Raw genomic sequence first — 22095 nt, 5'->3', positions numbered from 1 at the left:
AAATTCTAAATGGTTAATATTACGGGAAAGCTGCTCGGCTGGGCAGTTAGGTAGTACCTTGGGATCTACCAGCAAAGAGGGAGGCTACAGGTCCTATCTATACCTGATGCAGGAGTCTGAGTCTGATCATAAATTCCCACAATGGATAGTTCTGGTTGGAGACCTAATAAGCTTACATATAGTGATAGTGCACCCTCGTTTGACTGATATTATATATATATATATATATATATATATATATATATATATATATGTAGTATTTATAGAATGGTACATTTATACAATGTATTATTACTGTTAATGTATATTAGTTACCGTATTTATAAATATATATATATATATATATATATTAGTATTTATTATATAATTTTACATATATATATAATGTATTATTACTATTAATGTGTATATATATATATATATATATATATATGTATATATTGTTTATATTTTTAAAAAATAATTTAAGTTTAATAAAAATAAGTTTGGTATTACAGTATGCAATCCAATACAGTTAACACAGTATTGATAGTGACCTGTAAATGAAGTCACTACAACTCGAGCTATGATGTCACAAACATTAATCCAATAGGGGGCAACATGGTGGCTCAGGTACTGCAGCCTTGCAGCACTGGAGTCCTGGGTTCGAATCCCACCAGGAACAACATCTGCAAGGAGTTTGTATGTTTTCCCCGTGTTTGCGTGGATTTCCTCCCATTCTACAAAGACATACTGATAGGAAAAAAAAAATTAAAAAAGGTGCATTGTAATCCCTATATGGGAATCACAATCTGCTTTTAAAAAAAAAAAATTACTCCAATAAGACTGTGATGACTGATTGTGTGATTGGGAAGGCAAAACACAAAAATAAAAATCTGCTGGTTATTTAAGCACATTTTTATGGCTCTAAGGCCGTGGCCCCACACAGCTTTTTACAGTCACTGCAAGGTGGAGGGGATTCTAGAGAATCCTATCAACTCCTTGTAGAGAAATATGCACAGCGGACACGCTGTGATTTCCAATACCATTGTGGTTTTGGAAATCTGATCATGTCAATTACACCTATGGAAATGACAGTGGTTTCCTTATAGGTATAATTGAAGCAGAATTACGCACTTGTTTTTTTTGCAGCGCTTTTTTGCTGCAGCCTGCTACATGAGTCTTAACCTTTAAGGATTGAAATTAAAATTTTGCAATATACTGATATCTTTCTGCTTCGTAGGGTATGTTCACCTGTTTTTGAATTTGTTTGTTAAAATTTTAAGCTATTAAATATTTTTATTTAATTTCTACTTATAAATACACCATAAAAGCAGCAAAAACTGTGACAAAAGGTCCTTGGTGAGTACTGTTGAGGCATGGAGGGCCCGAGGATCCTGGAGCTGGTCCTATATGAATTTACATTCATCATACCCCAGGATGGACCTTAGATCCCAGTAACCAGACAGCACTAGTACTGTTTCTGCTTCATGAACATCACATGACATAATAACCTAGAATTTAATTAGGCAACAAGTCCATTTCGGATATAAATATACTAAATATTAACCCGACCTAGTCCCGTCTATCAAGTTATTTTGGATGCGAGGATTGTATAAGCAGTAAAACCGCATTGCCTTTTTAGTCATGTCATATTACTTTTAGCGTATTTTCCTAGCTGCAGACTTGGCACAATGACATTAACTGCACAATTGCATTTTGTAGGGCGAGAATATTAAAATCCCACATAAAAAGGTCATTAAGCAGGTACAGTAATAAATAAAACATTAATAGCTCAGTTTTTTGTTCTGAACTTTTCGTAAGAGACATAGGGATAGACTTTTCCTAGGAGACAATGCATATGGTGATTTCAGCTATTGCTCTTAATGACAGGTCTCTTGCACAATGTAATATTCCGCATGCACAAATTGAAAGATAATGTAACTGTAGATGCCCAAACAAATAACCAAAAATAAATGGAGATGTCCCTATCCAAAAAAGATGTCCCTATGCCCTTTTGTGGATAGGGACATCTCCATTTATTGTTAATATTCCGCATGCTTTTATTATGCTTATAGAATCTATATGTTCTGCAGTGCTGTATACATATTAAAGTCACAAGTAAAGTTTACTTATTGGATGATATTTTATCCCACCATGTATTTCCCATACAATAGAAAGAGCAGTTAGCTATTAGAAATGTTTGGCAGGATGTGAGGCACATCTTTATTAATGGCCCAGCCGCAGAGGGGTTAACAGCGTGAAAGAAGCCAGCAATGACTGTACCTATGGTTGTGTCTCTGCTTGGGCCAGCCACGCACTATCTATCAAGGGCATGACAGCCGAGATTCATTTCAAGACCAAGAAAATGCCAGCTAATCCTTTCTGTGAGACATTGATAGACTAGCGACTTGGGAAGGATTGTACAGCAGTAATGAAATTAGGCCTGAAACTGCTAGTGGATTGCAGATAATTACCCTTGTCTGTCACCAAGAATAACAATCTTCTAAAGCCATCGACGCCATCATAGTCTCTCTCATCTTCTAAGACACTAATGCTGCAGATGTGCGGTCATAATGGTCTCACCCCTGCAATTTAGATGCAGGGGCCTAGTAGCACTTTGCTGATCTTCATGCTTGGACGTAACCAGAGCTGGCACCACATTTACTGGTGTGCCTTTCTTGTATTGCCTCCAGGCAACTTGGTACTAAAATGGCTGTAGCCCCCTGTCTATACCAGCAGTATCTCAGCATGTGCTGCTGTAACATATTAAAATCATATCACTTGTGTTATATCATCCGGAGCCGGCTGCATTGTGGTATAATCTAAAATAATAATAGGAGAAAATATTGTATAAGGTTACCTGTAGTCAGTCACTTGGTCCAAGGCTGAACATCTTCATTAAATGACAATCTCAGTTTACAATGGCAAAGAAGGAAATAGATTTGTTCTTACATATTGCATATTTATCCAGTAACTATTAAGAAATCTGTGTAGAATGAAAATTGTCTACATGGTTTCATAAAGGAGTTTTCTGGGACTGCTCAAACCCCATTCACATGGTGAACAGGGGACTTTCCGAATGGTGTGATGGCCTACTCCATTCATTTCAATGGGAATGCAGGAGTTAGCCAAGTACAGCACTTGGCTATCTCCAGGGCTCCCATATAAATAAATAGAGCACTGCACATGCTGACATACACTGCTCCATTCAGATATTGAATATCTTGCTTTTGTGGGTAAGCCCTTTTAAGGCTAAGGTCACACGTTGTGGATACGCAGCTTTTTTTGTTGCAGATTTTGTTGCACTTTTTTGGGCCAAAGCCAGGAGTTGATTGAGCAGAAGGGAGAAGTATAAGAACTTTCTACATATTTCCAATTCCTTCTGTAGCCATTCTTGGCTTTGGCTCAAACAACTGCAACAAAATAAGCTGCCTTTCCACATCGTGGGGCCTCAGTCTAAGGCATTGTGTTTTTTTTGTTTTTTTTAATGTAGATTGTGAGCCCCACATAGAGCTCACAATGTACATTTTTCCCTATCATTATGTCTTTTTTGGAATATGGGATGGAAATCCATGCAAACACGGGGAGAACATACAAACTCCTTGCAGATGGTTTTATGCCCTTGGTGGGATTTGAACACCAGGACTCCAGCGCTGCAAGGCTGCAGTACTAACCACTGAGCCACCGTGTGGCCCATTGTGGGTTTTTTTCTGCAGCGTCTTTCACTTCTTCTATTATACCTATATGGGAACCACCAGTGTTTCTGAAGGTATAATTGACATGCTGCGATTATAAAAAGCACAAGTATTTTGCAGCAATGAAATTGCATCATTACCATTGTGGATATTTTTCTGCAATGTGTGGATGGGATTAGCCAGAATCCCAAACACTTTGCAGGCACTGTAAACCTCAGAGTTTTTTGCTTTAGTGTCTCTGCCCCAGCCCAAAAGCTGCATTTTTGCAATGTTGGGACCCTGTTCTACACTGTGTTCCAAATTATTATGCAAATAATATTTTCTCATATTTTAAAAAATTACATATATAAATTGCAGTCATTGTAATTTTCCAGTCATCAACTATTAGAATACAATTGAAAGGTTTTTGAACAAACTGCCTATGATAACAGTATATTTTAATAAACACAAAATGCACTCAAAATGCATGTTCTAAATTATTATGCACAGCAGAGTTTTCAACCTTTTTATTTTTATAAAGAACAAAAAAATGGTCATTTGTGAAATTATAAGCATTACAAACTGAAATCAAACAGTTTTCAAGTCATAACTTTATTCTAGGTGATGTTACATTTGCACATAGGACCTCTTGTTCGAAAGGAGCTTCTGAACTCTCTTGCCCATTGAATTTGTCAGGTTTTGGATGGTTTCTGCTTCAATTGTTTTGCATGAGGACTGAATACCCTCCCAGAGCTGTTGCTTAGATGTGAACTGCCTCCCGCCATCATAGGCACTCCTTTTGATAATGCTCCAGAAGTTCTCAATGGGGTTGAGGTCAGGGGAGCATGGGGGCCACACCATAAGTTTGTCCCCTTTTATGCCCATAGCAGCCAGAGATGCAGATGTGTTATTTGCAGCATGAGACGGTGCATTATCATGCATGAAAATGATCTTGCTGCGGAATGCACGGTTCTTCTTCTTGAACCATGGCAGGAAGTGCTGTTTGAGAAACTCCACATACATTATGGAGTTCATCTTTACCCCTTCAGGGATCCTAAAGGGGCCGACAATCTCTCTCCCCATGATTTCAGCCCAAAACATTACTCCACCTCCTCCTTGTTGGCGCCGTAGCATGGCGCATGGGGTGTCCATCAACCAGCCATCCTCCACTCCATCCATCTGGACCATCGAGCGTTGCACGGCACTCATCAGTGAACAAAACAGTTTTGAAGTCAGTCTTCATGTATTGTTTGGCCCACTGGAGCCGTTTCTGCTTGTGTGCAGTGGATAGAGGAGGTCGACAGGATGGCTTACGCACAGCTGCGAACCTCTGAAGGACCCTGCATCATCTTGTTCGGGGGACGTTAGAGGCACCAGCAGCTTCAAAAACGTGTCTGCTGCTATGACAAGGCATTTTTGCAGCTGCTCTTTTAACCTGACATAATTGTCTGTTGGAAAGAGTCCTCAATTTTCCCTTATCACCACGCACACGTGTGTGCTGTGAATCAGCTACATACTTCTTGATTGTGCGATGATCACGATGAAGTGTCTTGGCAATGTTGATTGTAATCATTCCTTGACCTAAATACTCCACAATTTGTTGCTTCTCAGCATCCGCCACATCCTTTTTCTTTCCTATTTTGGCAGAAAATGTAGGCTGCTTAATAATGTGGGACAGCCTTCTTAAGTAGTCTTGCCTTTAATTGGACACACCTGCCAAACTAATTAGCACAGGTGTCTGCAATTGCTTTCAGTGATATAAAGAGCCCTGACACACATCACCATCAATGAGTTTAACTGACAAACACAAAAATTCTTACCTTATCACTCCTAAACACTTTTTGCATAATAATGTGAGATGATCTGCAGTTAAAGTGACTTGTTCTCATCAATGCAATTCACAAATAAAACATAACATGATCAGGGGTGAAACTGGCCTCTTTGCTGCTTGAGGTGAACTCTAGAAGAAATGAGCCCCCCCTTCCCACCAAAAAAGTTAAAAATTTGGTTGTGTGATGGGGGCCCCCCTAATTAGGATATGCCCCTCCATTGGCAGATCAAAAATCCCCTTATTTGGTTCCCATATAGTATTAAAAAACCTTTTTTTAGCCCTCACACATTATGCAACCCCCTCTTTTTTGGCCCAGCACACAATACATGACCCTCTTTTTTTGGCCCACAACATGATACATGATTTCCTTTTTCTGGATCCCCACACGATATATAAGTCCATTTTTCTGGCCCTCCAGAATGTATATGACCCTTTTTTATTTTCCTCCCACACGGTATATAACCCCCCTTTTTAGCCACCCATATGGTATATCACCTCCTTTTTTTTGCCTGCCACAGTATATGACCCCAATCTTTATGGGGTTTATACTTTTTTAAAGCCAACATGCTGCCCTCCATTGCCATCTCCAGGGTGTGCTAGGACTGGAATGTGGGCAGGTGAGTAAAAAGTATTGTCTGCTGCTTTTTGCAATAACGCGATAAGTGTTTTGATGAGACGCAGCCTGAGCCAATCCCTCAGTTCACCTTATAGAAGTTGCACTCCAGCATGTGACACAACTTTTACAACCATGTGCTCCATACTGTAGCACACTGCACCTGTGCCACACCTCTGGCAAATTGCACATGCAGTCTGAACCGCAGCGAAACCCCTTCCCACTTATACAGCTGTTCATATGGGCTGAGAGAAGAACGGCCAAGTGTTTAAGATATGTGCCTGCACCACCTTACAAACCTCACAAGACCTCTGAAGGTGTCTTGTCTTAAGAGAAACAGACCGTTGCTTATAAAACCACGCCATAGTAGGAGGTCCCACTTAGATTACGGGCAGGGCAGGACTTATATGTTTCTATTTTACCAAACATACATACAATGCCAAAAAAGGCAAACTACCTCCATATGAGTTAAAAATATATATGTTTTATTATTAAATTAACATCAAAAGACCAATATTAACAAACATGTAAAATAGGGGAAACAATATAACCAAAATAACCAAACCAGTATTAGAGGATAAATGTATATCATGCAATAAATATATATCCTAGAACCACTCTTCTATAGATGAAAGACAATTTTTTATACACACATATATATATATATATATATATATATATATATATATATATATATATATATATATGTATATGATAGCAAGTATTGTTAAGAAAGTGTATATAAAAAATATATAATCCATTATACCCATAAAACATGAGGAACATCCTCTCCAGGGTAAGTATATATGAATAATGCGTAAAGGGCAAATGTATATTTTAAAGACTATGTACAACATTCAACAGACTGCTAGCGTAAAATAACATATAACAAAAGAAGAGTGGAATTAGTGCAAAAAATAGTAAAGATATTACCTGGTTACCACATCTAAACTGGTGACGCGCCCTGACGCACGTTTTGCCACTACTGGCTTCGTCAGGGGGAAAAAGATCTATTTTACCAAAGTTGATAGGTATTTGTACTTGGTCTGCATCAATGTTTATGTAGATGGTCCTTTTCATAGTAACATTCACATGAATGCTCGGATTTAAGTTCCCAGCAAAACATTGCCTAGAACAACACGTTGCCTGCAAACCTTTCCTTTAGCCCATAGTTCACCTCATGCCATCTCTTCCCCAGGTAAACAAACCTGGTCATCCACATGATATAAAAGAACATTTTAGAGATCAGACATCTGGGAGTTGGATCACATGATGGCTCTTTATAGGTGGAACTGAGTAACGTCTAACACCTCGTTCACATCTTCTTTTTGTATTCCGTCAAGGGAGAGTCTGCATAGAGACCCCCCGACCAGAATACAAATGCAATTGCAAGCACTGTGCTGTAAAAGCACACGGACTCCATAGACTATAATGGGGTCCATGTGCTTGCCGTGCACTGGCCGCACGAATCATGCGGACAGGAAAGTAGATAGTGAACTACTTTCCTGTCCGCACGATACCTGCAGAGATCTGGCGGTAAGCATACATTATAGACTATGGGGTCTGTGTGTTTTTACTGCGCCAGCGCTTGCACTTGCGTTTGGTATTCCGTTCGGGGAGGATCCTCATGTAGACTCCCCTGGATGGAATCCAAACGCTGATGCGAATGAGGGCTTAGAAAGAAGTTAAGTGTTGTTCTCCTTCAGTGTAGCCCACTGATGTCAAGAGTGGCCCAGGCTACCTAGGATGGGTTTATTGGCACTGTGACCCAGGCATTTACCATTGTCCAGGTCGCAGCACCAAAAAAAAAGTTGCACCAAACACACAACATATACATAAAGTCGCAAATAAAGTTTACATTTCACCCAATCCCTGTCCATATCTGAGCTTTCTAGAGTAAAATACGCCTCAAGCGATATCCGTTACACTCTAAAATAATAGTAGTAACAATTATCACCAGAGATGAACGTATAGATTGCTAAAATTATTATAGGGGGATGGAAAATAATATTTTTATGTAAAGTCCTATTTAATTTGCATGCATAAAATGGGTTGGCGCATTTCTGCGATTTTGGCGTTTCTTTAACACCCGCCCCTGTAAATATATACATGTATGGTATGTATGAACTCCTCACATATTGCAGTTTTATGTACAGTACATTATGTTTGCAGAAAGGGATTGCTTGAGTCGCACTTTAGTGGCAGATTTGAATTTTTGTGCAATTTTTGCTAGCAATCTCTGTTTGCCGCAATGTTGCCTGAAGGTGGTTGTATATATGAAACATTAAGTTGTGTTTTTATATACAATATGCTATGCAATCTCAAAAAAGTTAGATTTGGGTGTCACAGTCACAGTTTGCTAGGTACAGTATAGATTTTTAACATATTAGTTAACTAGCTGGTACCCGCGACTTCGTCTGCGGTGATTGTAGCAGTGGGTATATACAGGCGTGGGTAAGGGTTTCGTACTGTGTATAAGGTATGGGATATGAAATGTAAGTTTGTATTTTGTTTTTGCTGTAATTCAGAGAATACGTGAGACTTTTGTGTTGAAGTTAATTTGTATTTGAGCTGCTATAGGGTGTTGTGAGAAACTTTACATAGTGACTTTGGGACAGAAGTATTTCAAGTTAACCCTTTCCCGCCGATGGCATTTTTTGATTTTCATTTTTGACTCCCCTCCTTCTAAACTGCATAACTTTTTTATTTCTCCGCTCCCAGAGTCATATGAGGTCTTATTTTTTCCTGGGACAAATTTTTTTTCATGATGCCACCATTATTTATTCTATATAATGTACTGGGAAGCAGGGAAAAAATTCAGAATGGGGTGGATTTGAAGAAAAAATGCATTTCTGCGACTTTCTTACGGGCTTTAGTTTTACGGCGTTCAGTGTGCAACCAAAATGACATGTCCCCTGTATTCTGTGTTTCATTACGATGCTGGGGATACCAAATTTATATGGTTTCATTTACATTTTGACCCCGTAAAAAAATCCAAAACTGTGTTAAAAAAATTATTTTTTGAAAAGTCGCCATATTCCGACAGTCGTAACTTTTTTATACGTGCGTGTACGGGGATGTATAGGGCGTCCTTTTTTGCGGGACCAGGTGTACTTTGTAGTTCTACCATTTTCGGGAAATGCTATTGCTTTGATCACTTTTTATTCAAATTTTTATCAGAATCAAAACAGTGAAAAAATGGCGGTTTGGCACTTTTGACCATTTTTCCCACTACGGCGTTTACCGAACAGGAAAAATATTTGTATAGCTTTGTAGAGCGGGCGATTTCGGACGTGGGGATACCTAACATGTATGTGTTTCACAGTTTTTAACTACTTTTATATGTGTTCTAGGGAAAGGGGGGTGATTTGAATTTTTAATCCTTTTTATTTTTTTAATTTTTTTTTTTACTTTTTTTAAACTTTTTTTTTGCATTTATTAGACCTCCTAGGGGTATTGACATGGGTGGGCGGTATCGCGGATTGTCAGAGCGGTGGGGGTCGGCAAACATGGCTGCTCCGGAGCGTTAAAGAGAGCCTCCTGGAGTATCGTTAGGGTGAAGGGCAAAGTGGTAAAGTATATGTATATGAGATTGTGTGGGGTTAGGGGCGAGGCTGTAGAGGGCAATATGAATTTTGGGGCTTGCTATGGTCCAAAGTGTGTGAGATTGCAGAGATGGTGGTGTGAGTTTGGGTTTTGTGGGGGTCCTGGCACAAATGTATGTGCGTTATTGTGACGAAAAGTAGCCTATTGTTTAATCGGGTGTATTAACTATGTTTGTGGAAAATTTCAGCCAAATCGGTGGAGCGGTTTTTCCGTGATTGAGGAACAAACATCCGAACATGCAAACATCCAAACACACAAACCCACAAACTTTCACATTTATAATATTAATAGGATAATAGCAAAATCCTGCCTGTCTTCTGTATTAGTGTTTTTAGGAGTCCAAGGTCTTGTTGTAGTTGATGTTTGCGGTACATATAGTATATATACATATTGTATACACCATAAGCTATTATTTTAAATGTATTTTGTATATGACTGTGAGATTGAACATGAGTTTTAGGTGCAAATATATGTTTTAGTGCATTTTTTAAAAAAATGTTTTGTATTTGTCACAAAGTTGCATGAAGGTGGATGTGGCTATTGATGACTCACTGAGACATATGTAATCTTCAGGTTGTCTACTTTCAAAAAATATATAGGGTTTAGGGGTTCACTTACTTTTCACGGTGTGTAATCCCTACATTTTCAGACCCCAGAGTATAATAATTGGAGACCCGGGGGAATAAAAACATAAAAAACTACTGTCTCTTACCTGTCCCCTGGCTCTTACGCTGTCGGCCTCCGCTGCTGTCCTTGTTCAACGACGTCGGACGTCACATGACCCAGGACACAGGCCGGGTTCATGTGACGTCAGACAACAAGGAAGGAGGCCTGGCAGGATCGTGGAGAGGTAAGTAACAGTGTTTTTTACGTTTCTTACCTCTCCCGGGCTGCCGAACATTATACGTGAGGATCTGAAAAGACCCCTGAGTATAATGATAGCAGCTGAAGCGGCTGTCACCGGGCCCCCAATGTCCCGGGCCCTGTGGCACCTGCCTCTGCTGCTATGGCGGTAGTTACGCCACTGGCCCTGTGTGTTGTTTTAATACTATAGCTAACAGGTGTATAATATTCATAAGAATTGTAAACACATTGGCCCAGATTTTCATTTAGACACTGGCATAAATGTAACGCATCTCTATCGAGACATACTAAATATACAAAATACTTGGGACTGTATCCATGACAATATCCTTGAAATGCGCAGCGGGATATGATAGAGCTATATAAGTAAGCAAATATAAAAGAAAACTGATTTGATATTTTTTTTTTAAATAAAATATGCAATATGCCATAAGCACAAAACTGTACTGTGTGAACTTGGTTTTCTAACAGTTGTAACTCAGGATCTCATTTACGATGATGACCGACCTATTTTGGGTAAATAAGATGAATTTGAAGACAGTGCGCCCCTGGCCATGGCCCCTGCTCTAGTGCCTTACCCCAATATGATACATAATCATTTAGTTTCAGACCCTATTACTATTCAAGTAACTGCATTTTGGTCAATTATGGACTGTGTATAGAATTAGCCAGCAGATGGCAGTATGCAGTCACTGTTCAAAGTCAGTGCTATTGTACGCTTTTCAGGATGATGAAGATGTGCACAGTAAATTTCTTTCTTAGATGACTAGCTTCTATGCATATAAGTAGAAATATATGAGTGTGTGTGTGTGTATAATGCAAATATCACATGCAATCATTATATATTATAAATAGCTAGTATTACACTGTATATATAAAATACAATACCAATGATGGTAATTGCATTATGAATAGAGATGAGCAAGTACTATTTGAAACTCCAGTTTTGAATAGCACACACCCATAGGAAGGAATGGACGTAACCGGCACGCACAGGATTAAGCGGCCGGCCGCCGGCAAAGTCTGCGTGCCAGCCGCTTTCATTCATTCCTATGGGTGCGTGCTATTCGGAACGGCCGTTACAAATAGTACTCGCTCATCTCTAATTATGAGTAATTTTATCTCATTGTTTCTCATAATAAAACACAAAATAACAAACTTTACAATTACTCTATGCCTCTTTCCGATAACACAGGCTCTGTTCACATTGGCATTAATTCTTTTCCACCAGGTTTTGATTGTCTTTTAATGGTCAGAATAATGTAGCACACTATTCCATTTAGTGAAACAATCCGAAACCTGATGGCCCTTAATAAGTTAATGGGGTAGAAAATAATAACATAGTAGATAAGATGACTCTGGATAAAGACACAAGTCCATCAAGTTCCACCTATCAACCTGCTGAGCACTGCATCTTTGGCGCATACAGAACTGCACATGGTCCCGTTGCTCCAGGGTGTACAGTAATACAATGGTTGCATGTGCAGTACGCCCAATATGGCCTGTCAAGTTCAGAGCGGTTCTGTGCATAATTTCAAAAGAGTGCCCCCCCAAAAAAACAAAAAGATCTTTTTGTTTGTTTTTGGGGGCAATCTTTTGAAAATATAAGCTTAATATTGGTAGTCCCAGATCCATGGCTTGATAGTTCTGTGCATACTTCAATGATACGGTCCATGGCATGAATGCAAAAGTACAGGACCAGGTGAGATTTGAGTGGAAGGGAGTGTGAGGGGGCAAATTACAGCCCAACAAGGCATAGCAGTTTGGAGCACAAGGGTCACAGTCAGTGCTCCAGGCTACCTATTTGCATATTTAGATTTCTAGATTATAAAAACATATATCCACCGCCACATTCAGCATGGGGTTAAAACACCACGATTGTTGGGTGTGTAGATAGGGGATGAATATTTTTTTGGAATAAACGCTTTAAAGAAGGTGTTATTCTCTGGTATGTTAGGTTGGGGCTACGTGGTGACTTTGGCAACAACTCCTTTTGCACAACCAAAACGTGGTTACCCACAGACCCTTGGATTCCAGCGTAGATGTGAACCTAGCCTTACATTGAGTATATTCATGTCTGTTTCTTTGATGGACAGATAAAGTACGAAAAAAATGCAAAAATAATTCGGCTCACCATATAAAAGTTCTTTTTCTTCAGATATAGTCCTGGAAGCACGGCACACGGGAGGACCCAACCCGTTTGGATACAAGTACGAGAACAATAAAATGTAGCCAGCTGATCCAGATGTATGAAGAGTCCGCGATAAATAAAATATAACTTTTATTTTAAATAAAATAAAACAAGTTACATAGTAACTCTGGTGTCATATCTCTACAAAAAAGTTACGCGTTTCGGGACGCTAGTCCCTTCCTCATGAGCCATGAGGAAGGGACTAGCGTCCCGAAATGCGTAGCTTTTTTGTACAGAGATATGACACCAGAGTTACTATGTAACTTGTTTTATTTTATTTAAAATAAAAGTTATATTTTATTTATCGCGGACTCTTCATACATCTGGATCAGCTGGCTACATTTTATTGTTCTCGGACAGATAAAGTAATCAGTTAAAAAAACGGTCCAGTCCTGCTGCTCCAGTGTCTCAAAGTAAAACTGCTCACCAGTTGTGATGTCTCAGATCCCTTTTGGTGAAGCCATAGTTTGGCCTCAGTGGTCATGTGATTGGCCAATCAGCAGCCTCAGGAATAGACCCCCAGGACATCACAGGTAATTACATTATGTTCCTTAACTTAGGCCCCTGATTGGCCTCAGTGGTCACATGCGGCATGGACTTCTGCTGGAAGACAATGGACAGGGAGGAACAGACCATGGTAGGAGGTACTGGAGCACCAGGGAAAGATGAGTATGGTTGTTTTTTTTGTTTTTTTTTCAATGACCTGGCTGATTAAAAATCTATTTTTTTGCCTGGACAATACCTTTAACATGTAGAAGAACAGGAGCCAGACAAGAAAGAAGAGCAGGGCTGACTCAGCAATCCTTATTAGCGTACATTCAGACAATGCAGTTGGATACAGTTTCTTAATTTTAAATCTGAAACGCATTTAATATATTTCACTTGTAAATTTAGGTTCCAATTCACAAGGGAAAAACACCTTTTTGATTGAAATGACCCTATCCTATCTATGTGTGGGCCTGACTATAACACCCTTTAAGAAACTGCCCCAAAAACAGTATGCAGATTTTCTTATGTTGTTTTTATGCCATTTTAACTGCACCCATCTGTGCTATGTAAATGCACCCTTAAACAAACTGATGACTGAGAACCTGTGTTAGGCTAAGGTCCCATGTGACGTCCTTCAGCAATAAAGCACTGTGTGAAAAACCGCGGCGGCAACACATCACGGTTCTTCCTGCGGCAATTTAAAAAGAAAGTTCACGGAGTTTTCCTCCGCGGACTTTCTGTTACAATTATATCTATGGGGAAACTGCTGTTTCCGTACATATAATTGACATGCTGCGCTTTCCAAAACCGCACCGGTTTTGGAAATCGCGTTATGTCTGCACCACAGTTTTTACCGCAAAATGGGCATGGGGTTCGCTAGAATCCCATCCACTTTGCACTTACCGTAAAACGCCGAAATTTTTCCCGTGGCGTTTCCGTCACATGGGGCCTTGGCCTTAAATAGTAGATCTGCAAAGAAATATATGGCATTTTACACCAAAACTGCACTCCTGGGAATGACATTCAACCGAGGACACCTATGGATTTTATGCAACTTCAAAATGGATTTACTGCAAGGCATATTATGTGGTTACTATAGACCATATCTACTGTATATGTATGTATGTTTATATACGCTTATACACACACACACACACATATATACGACACATAAGACAGGTCAGAATCTGGATGCTTTTCATCAATATGACTTATTCTCAGTGGGTTGTTTAGGTTGTTGGCTGTATATCAAGCAATGTGTATTGTGAGCAAAAAAGCCGCATACATAAGTGACCTTTTTTAACCTTTACCACTTTGACCTTTTATTGTCTTTATTTAAAATGTCACAGAGCCACTGGCTCTGGCTGAGAAGGCAGCATTAACCATTGACTGCCTGCATCATTATTCATTGCATCCCGACTGTAAAAATAACCTTCTAAATGAAATGAAATTAACAATGCATGTAATGAACAAACAGGCTAATAGTCTATGGAGGGCACAACACCACCGCGTCTATATATTGCACTATATAACGTATTAAATGCCAATGCCTCTTTTAACACAGGTTTAGGATGGATATCTGAGTGCTTATACAGTCTATAGGGTGGTTGTACTAAAGAGCCTGCAATCTAAACATTAGTTTGATGCATAGACTTGCCCAGATACGGCTGTCTTTATTTCCATTGCAATCTTTCTGTAAAATACAAGAAATTATGTTTCTCTCTGCTGCTATGTGAGGTTGGGAAAAGGGAAAAGAAAGGCTTTGCATTGTGATTTATACGATTGTGAAGTGAAGGAGGCAGCGGGGGTGAGTGAGTGCAAAAGCCGACTACAGTCATGTTTTATACAGCAGAGCCTGACACCGGTAATATACTACAGGCCCTGGAACCATATTTCACACCCCCTAGCCCCTCTGCCATGTAGAATGAAGATTGGTGGTGTTTGGAGGGGACTGAACACACACAGTCCATTCTCCTTACAGACTGTCCTTAACAGAGAGCTCAAAGGAACGCAGTCCACACTGTAATACGTATACAGGACGTCATGCAATGACAGATACAATGTATATTATACTGTATACTGTATATGTCCTTACGCTCAAGAAATTAGAAATATTATAAAAGTAAATTCCAGAAATCAAAGAATTTCAGACAGATGCAGCTTTATCATCTCCTCAAATATCTATGGACTGAATACTCTTTTTTTTTTTGATAAATTCATAGTTATGCTAGATAAAGCTTCAGATCAGTTAAGTTATACGATTTTCATATGTCTTGTAGTTTTGAATATAGCAAGACCTGCATGTTATTTCAGACTTTCAGCTGCAGTTATCTAGTATATATGGCTCTACGTACTGAAGAAGTTGTATGTTTGTAAAAGAGCAAAGCACATATGGCTAAACTTAAAAAGATTTCATAGAGTTGCAGATAGGGCCACTAAAATAAAAAAAACCCAACAAAAACATTACTTGCCTCTACTTGGTCCTCTGTTTCCAGCAGCTGCTTATGTTTACAGGCTGAGGTAAGCAGTAATGTCCCGTTTCTGCCAAATGATTGTGAGATCTGTGATTGGCTACAGCGATCACTTGGTACCAAATCAGTGGTCACCTGGATCAAAAGGAACAAGTAGCCCATTTGTTCAAGTGTGGCCTGGTTCACATCTGCGTTTGGTATTCTGAGTAGTTCATGAAGTACTTTTCTCTCCGCATGACTTGTGCGGACAACGTGCGGAAAACACACAGACCCCATTATAGTCTATGGGGTTCGTGTGCTTTCATAAGCTCACTGCTTGTCAATTAGTTCGGTATTCCATTCGGGGGTCCTCAAGCAGACTCCCCGAATGTAATACCGAATGCAGATGTGAAACATGCTTTACTGCTCTATCCAATTGCGGCCTTAATGCCAGGGCCCCATGGGATGTAAATGCCGCGATTTGCCCTCAGCAGAAACGCTGCGGGAAAAATCGCAGTGCAAGCAAAGGGAATGGAATTCATGCGAATCCCGTGCCCACTTTGTGGAAAAAAAACGCAGTGCGGACACGCTGTGATTTGCAAAGCCATTGTGGCTTTGCAAATTGCAGCATGTCAATTATATCTACGGAAACGCTGGCGGCTTTCCCGTAGATATAATGGGAAGAGAAAGTCCGCGGAGGAAAACTCAGTGAACTTTCTGTTCAAAGTGCTGCATAAAGAACTGCAATGCGATCACGCAGCGGTTCTTCCCGCAGCGCTTTATCACTGTGTTTACAGCCCGTGGGGCCCCGGCCTAAATGTGACCTCTTCACAAGCGGCACGTGACTGTGGTAAAGGATCACCACTGGGGTCTGTTATTGGCTGCAATGGGCACCTGGGTCACTTGTAATGTTTGCCAGGTGGCCTGCAAAAGTGCAGAAGTGGCCACTGTAAATGGAGAAATGATTTTTTTTAAAGGGGCTCTATCATTGGGGAAAGTCATTTTTAACTAATCACATCCTTGCATAGGCTTTAGAAATGCTATTCCACACCTACCTTTAGTATGTAAATTGCTTCAGTGGTTTCTGAATAAGTCAGTTTTTATTCATATGCTAATGAGCTTCCAGCCAGCTCAGGAAGTTCTCAGCAGCACTCGTCCCTGCTATTATCTTCTATGTGGGTGTGCAAACAGGAAGCTGAGTCATCATCATCAACATCATCATCAGCAGCAGCAGCAGCAGCCTGTGCTGTATATACCCTTAGGAAACAATAGCAAAGAGGGTGCACAATGCATCATGCACCCTGTATATGAATAAAAACGGACTTATTCAAAAACCACTGAGGAAATTTACATACTAAAGGTAGGTGTGGAATATCATTTCTAAAGCCTATGCAAGGATGTGATTATTTAAAAATGTGACGATAAAATATGCCAGCTACTTCTGAGGACAATGATGAAGAGTGAAATTCCGCAGTTTTAAAATTTAACTTTTATTTTCATTCTTCAATAAAACAGTTACATAGTAACTGAAGTCTTGCCTATGCGTGTTCCAAGCGACGCGTTTCGGGACAGTACGTCCCTTCGTCTCGGCTCGTAGGACTACTATTGGAACTGCATAGGGTGAGCTGATACATTTTCTTTATATTATTTAAAAATGACTTTTCCCAATGATAGAGCCCCTTTAACTTTCCTAGCCCTATCAGCAGCACTATTAAATGTTTTAAAAACGAGTGGAAACACCCCTATAAATGAGTTATTCAGGAACTATATTCCCAGCACTGGTTAGCTAATTAAGTATTGGGCCATTTCCCCTGGTTGAGTTTCTTCATACATGCGTTTTTGAGGGCTAAAACATTTGTTTTCCTTTGAATTATTCAAATAACTTTTGCATCTTTAATCAGTGATAAATAAGGTTTTACTTTTGTCTTTATTTAATATCTGTAAAATGAAATGTGTGTATTCACATTTTTAATTTTATTTTATTTTTAATAGCAGACATCGGTACTAAAAATGTTTTAAAATAGTTTTCCCTCTTCATCACTTAATCAGAGGTGACACATTCCGTTGTGCTGCCAGGAGCCGGACTAGTACCTCTAATGTGGACGTGGTAGTGGCGTTTTATTTGTCTAATTTTTTGGTGTTTTTTTTTTTTTTTTTTTTTTTACATATTGTAACAGTTTAAATTTAATTTTTGCTATGCTGATTTCCCCTGTAACTGCATCTGATATATTAACCCAGGTAACAGGAGTAATATAGCCTCCTATCACTTACTGCGTAGCTGATCTGGACCCTATAGGATGTCATGTGACCACAGGACCAGAAGTACTTTCCCTATATGAGTTCCCTGCTTCTGCAGCTGCATATGCACATCCTTTCAGGGTTAAGAGTGGACCATCTGGACGTATGTAGTCTATTGGTGGTCCAGAAGCAGTTAAAGGGGTCGTCTGGTTTCAGACAAATATTGAAAAACATATGTTATTGTTTTTATAATAAAAGTTTTCCAACATACTTTCTGTATCAATTCCTCATTTTTTTTCTAGATTTTTGCTTTCTGTCAATCATTCTACTTCCAGTGGATAAAAATCAGTCCATGGTCATGTGATATACAGTCCATGGTCATGTGATGAGCACAGCTCGTTACAGTCACAGCACAGTAATCAGACATCTGCCTGGTAACGAGCTGTGCACATGTGTGTTCATCTCTTTCCTCTGCCTCCAGAGCTGAAACCTGACCCACAGTCACATGAGAGGCTGACCCCATGAAGTAAAACTCATAAAACATAAAAAAAAACTACATTATTATATATCTCTGTAATTATTAAACCTCACACAATAAAGGTAAAACATGAATTAGGGAATTGGGAGAAATAAAGGAAATAAAAATCACAAAAATCCTGCAATGATGAACACTTATAGAGACTCAATGAACCCAAAATACAAAAGAAATCAATGGGGTCCATTGGTATCTGTTTGTGTATAAGAGAGATCTGCCCCAGTTGGGATTTCAGTTGCTCTGTTCCTATAGCCGAACCGAAAAACAGAAATCCAGATGGAGAAGTGAATAAAAATATGCCTGAAGTGCCAAAAATAAGACCTCACACTGTGACATCAGCAGCACAGAATCATGGCTCCTGCAATACACTGAGGCAAAAACTGAGAAATATGCTGCCTAATACTGTACTTTGATAACCCAAATGGACATTTTTATTTGAGTATCCAATATATCAAGAAAAGACAAATGCTGACCGACTACTTGGACTGACTGCGTTCCTATCTTGACCAAATGTTGCTTGACAGTAACGCGTTTCGAGTCAGAAAGCTTCAGAAAGAGCTTTTTCTTCACTCTACCGTGATAGCAAAGCTAGACGTGGGAAATTTACAAAGCAAAATATACACGAATACCAGAAGTACCAAAAGTGTAGAAGTCACTTTCCACATAATAAACAGTGATAAACCAGAATGAATTGTTTCACAAGTGGTAAATCTTTGTCACATATAGCCATTACTTGCGACCCTTTTGCTTTTAATGAGTTAGTGAATAATACCGTACAATACTATTCTAAACCGCATATCTGCTTTACACAATGTTCTCATCTGTCAGTAGGCTCACAATGATAACACACTGAGAGCCTGTGTCAGCACAGTCATTGATCACATGTTTAGCGCGCCTGCCATAAAGTTTGCTCGGTGAGTTTCAGGCCAACCACCCTCCCACTTTCCACCCACTAAACTGTACAACTTCTGCTGCCAGCTGCTGAGGGATGATCATCCTTACACAGAAAACAAAAAACGGAACAGGGAATGTAGTGATCCTGCAGCATTAGCAGACCCATAAAATATAGCTCCAAGTATTTGTCATGCAAACATAATATAGTACATATCAGCAAATGTTTTTTGATTTACTTATAACATATTTTTCCCATTATTTTAAAAAGTTTTTGGTAAAAAAAAAACATGTAAAAATTAGAGATGAGCAAACCTCTCAAGATTTGTTTCACTTTAGGTTTGGGTGTCAGATTTGTTTTAGGTCAAATAAGTTTGGTAAGGACCACAACTTAAATTGGCTTAAAACATAGTGTATAAGGGCCCGTGCACACAATGTAACGCGGCGCTGATTCTGACACGTAAACTCGTGTCAGAGTCAGCGCTTCAAAATAGAATCCCATTGACTTCAATGGGTTCCGTTTAACACGCGTAAAACATTGAAATGAATGGGTTAAAAAGCCTCCCATTGATTTCAATGAGTTTACAGGTCAGAATCAGGGCCGCGTTACATCGCGTGCACGGACCCTTACACTGTCAGGGCTCCTACGAGCCTATCTATCCAATTTCTAGCTCTCTAAGGCAAACACAGCCAAAGTTATTTCGAAGTGACAGTGACATGTATGTCTATGGAAAAATGGATGATAAGCAGTGGAAACAAACTCCTAGTTTAACCATACATAGCACCAACACTCGCTTTTACGCATTGTAACGTTTACAATGCTCCAACAATTACCCTTTTTTTCAGGAAAGGTGCTTGCCTGTGTTTTTAAGCACACATAGTGCTTATATTGTAAAATGCTATGAATTTGTTGAAAAAATTACCTATTTTGATAATTTGAAGTGCCTTGCTGAAGTGATGAAGGCTTTTTAAAGAAAAAAAAAAGAACCCAAAAGTATCCCTTTATGAGAACAGAATGCAGAGTTGCAGTGGCAAGTGACACTGGCAACTATAGAGTTTGAAGACAAATTGTGGCACACTGTTTGCATGCCTAAGGCCAGGGACCCATGGCATGGAAACGCCGCAGGAAAATTGTGGTGTTTTACAGTACAGGCAAAGTAGATTGGATTCTAGCAAATTTTTAATTTTAATATAAACCTTCCTGCACATGGGTTACTGCAGTTTCTAGACAACCCCTTTAAAGGGGCTCTATCAGCAAAATTCTGCTGTATGAGCCCCACATATGCGTGAATAGCCTTTAAAAAGGCTATTCAGATACCGGTGATCTTATTTTAACCCCCCGTCCCGTTTTAAAATAAAACTATAAAAAACATATAGGTAAATCATACCTGAACGTGCACCACGGCGGTTCAAATCCTATTGGTTGAAATCCGGTGCGTGCGCACTGCCATTGAGAAAAATGGAGTCATGGGGGCACTTCTTAGAGCCTGTTTCAACTCTGTGGTAGCATCAGCCATCTTCTTTGGAGTGTCCTGCTGGGGGAGTAGCATACCAACCAGGGACAGAAACAGACTTCACAGACTGATCGGAAGGGCCAGCTCTGTCCTGGGGAGCCCCCTGGATCCAGTACAGGTGGTGGATGACAGAAGGATACTGTCTGTGGTGACCTCCATGCTGGAGAACAACTCCCACCCCATGTATGAGACTGTGATAGCACTGGGCAGTCCTGGCAGTGACCGACTGCTTCACCCAAGTGTGAGAAGGAGCGTTACCGAAGATCCTTCCTCCCAACCATGGTCAGGCTACATAATCTACATCAGGTTAAGTGATCAGTCCGCACAGAGAACTAAATGATCCTGAGTCTTTCTTTTCTTTATAGTTGCTATGACTCCTAGTATCTTTATCTAATGGCTATTCTGAGCTTGTATGTGTTATTTCTTGTAATATATTACTGTATTATCCATGCTGCTATAACACACTGAATTTTCCAATGGTGGGACTATTAAAGGATTATTTTATGACGTGATGGTGTTGGATTATGCAAGATCATAAAGGGCCTGGATGTCTTTCTTGAAAGGAAAAATATTACAGGTTTTGGGTTTTTAGATTTTGGTAAAAGAAGTTTATCCTCATTGCTGCATTTGGAGTAAATATTTTTTCCCCTGACATGGGGCAATTGGCATCAGCCTTGTTTTTTTTCCCCTTCCTCTGGAACAACATTGTAGGGTTATAGGTTGGACTTGATGTATCTTCATACAACCTCATATACCTTGTAACTATGTATATATGTATGTATGTAGTAAGGTACACTGTACAGAATGAGGCAATAAATCAATTACTAGTGGGCAGCACTTTCTTACAGATAAAAATCTGGAGGGAATGAGGATGAACAATATAATAAGGAGAAGATAATAAGATATATTTATCTTCCAGTTAATTTATGAAATGTTAATTTATAATTCGATGTATTACTTAAAGTTTCTAGTGCATTATGAAATAATCCTCAGACGGAGCATTTTTTGTGCGGTGTTTTGTATTGTGAGCATTTTTCAAGATACGGCATGCTCTTGGTTTGTCATATTTAGTTTTTTTCCCCCTAAAGTCTTCTATGTAGTACTTGAAAAAATGTCAGAGAAAAAAAAACAACTGTTTAAAGTGTACTACAAAACATGACAACACACAAAAAATGCTCTGAAAAATGGCATTAAGGAAGCATAACATGGGCTATTTT

Source organism: Leptodactylus fuscus, chromosome 1, assembly GCF_031893055.1.
Source record: "Leptodactylus fuscus isolate aLepFus1 chromosome 1, aLepFus1.hap2, whole genome shotgun sequence".
Lineage (NCBI taxonomy): Eukaryota > Metazoa > Chordata > Amphibia > Anura > Leptodactylidae > Leptodactylus > Leptodactylus fuscus.
This window is presented reverse-complemented; position numbering follows the sequence as displayed.